Source organism: Cebidichthys violaceus, unplaced genomic scaffold (assembly GCF_023349555.1).
Source record: "Cebidichthys violaceus isolate CVI_PGR_0920_01 unplaced genomic scaffold, fCebVio1.0.p SCAF_17, whole genome shotgun sequence".
Lineage (NCBI taxonomy): Eukaryota > Metazoa > Chordata > Actinopteri > Perciformes > Stichaeidae > Cebidichthys > Cebidichthys violaceus.
The window spans coordinates 1205952-1207214 of NW_027176340.1; positions in this window are offsets into that span (position 1 = coordinate 1205952).

Genomic DNA, 1263 nt, shown 5'->3' on the forward strand with positions numbered 1-1263 from the left:
GTCTCTCTCTCTCTCTCTCTCTCTCTCTCTCTCTCTCTGTCTCTTTCTCTCTCTCTCTCTCTCTCTCTCTCTCTCTCTCTCTCTCTCTCTCTCCTCCTCTCATGGCCGCTGTTTCTGTCAGGCGGCAAACTCCGTCCACTTATCTCCTCAGCCAGCAATCGCTCCAACCTCAAACACACACACACACACACACACACACACACAGTCTTTATCACCGACTTGCATGTTTTTCTTTGCCTCCCGCTCCGTCCGTCTCTCTGTTCTTACTGCTTGTCTGCGTAGTGAAGTACACCTGATCTGTTCACTTCCTCCTGACTTAGTATTCACATCCCCCCCCCCCCCCCCCCCCCCCCCCAACAACCCTTGTCTCTGTCTCTCATTTGAATACAGGGACCACTGGGGATCCGTCAAAACATCAGAGGTCTCAAAGAGACGGCTGTCCCATCCCCAGCTGACACCTGTCCAACATCGTCCTCCATCCATCCCTTCACCTCCCTGATTCATCCCCTCATGCCTCACTCTCCTCCCACCGCCCTTCATCCCTCCATCCCTCACCCCTCTATCCCTTATCCCTCTATCCTTCTATCCACAGCCCTTCATCCCTCCATCCCTCACCCTCTTTCCCTTATCCCTCCATCCTTCTATCCACAGCCCTTCATCCCTCCATCCCTCACCCCTCTATCCCTTTAGCCACAACTCTTCATTCCTCACTCTCTTCCTCTCATGCCTCCATCCCCATACTCATAGCCCTTCATACCCTCATCCTTTCATCCCTTCTCCCATTAACACCTACAGGATGCAAAAAAAAGTGTCTTCTCTGACAAGCTTGCAGATCACCTTCATTCCTCTTCATTTATTATTATCTGGTGATAATAGCGGCCCTGCTCTCCACTTAGCCACGGTCACCCGTTAACGATATTTGTACAGTAATAATAATGTTTATAACAACATATGAAGATGTGTGGCTGTAGTGATGTGATAGGATCCGGAATATGCAAAGGGTGTATATTTTGAAAATTGAGGGGATTCTCTAGACCAGAGGTACCTGGTCGCCCGCGAGGCATGTTCTAAAGATAGCTCTAGTCACCATGGAGCTCCGTCTAAACATTTTAGGTGCTGTTCTTTCTTTCTTTAATGTCGATTTTAAAATGACAATATTTCTCATCATAAGAGATTTGAGAACCCGGAGACGCCCGGCGGACAGCCAGGACGAGGTCGGCTCACCGCACCAGGTTTTCAGTTACAGTCACACCAAATGGACTG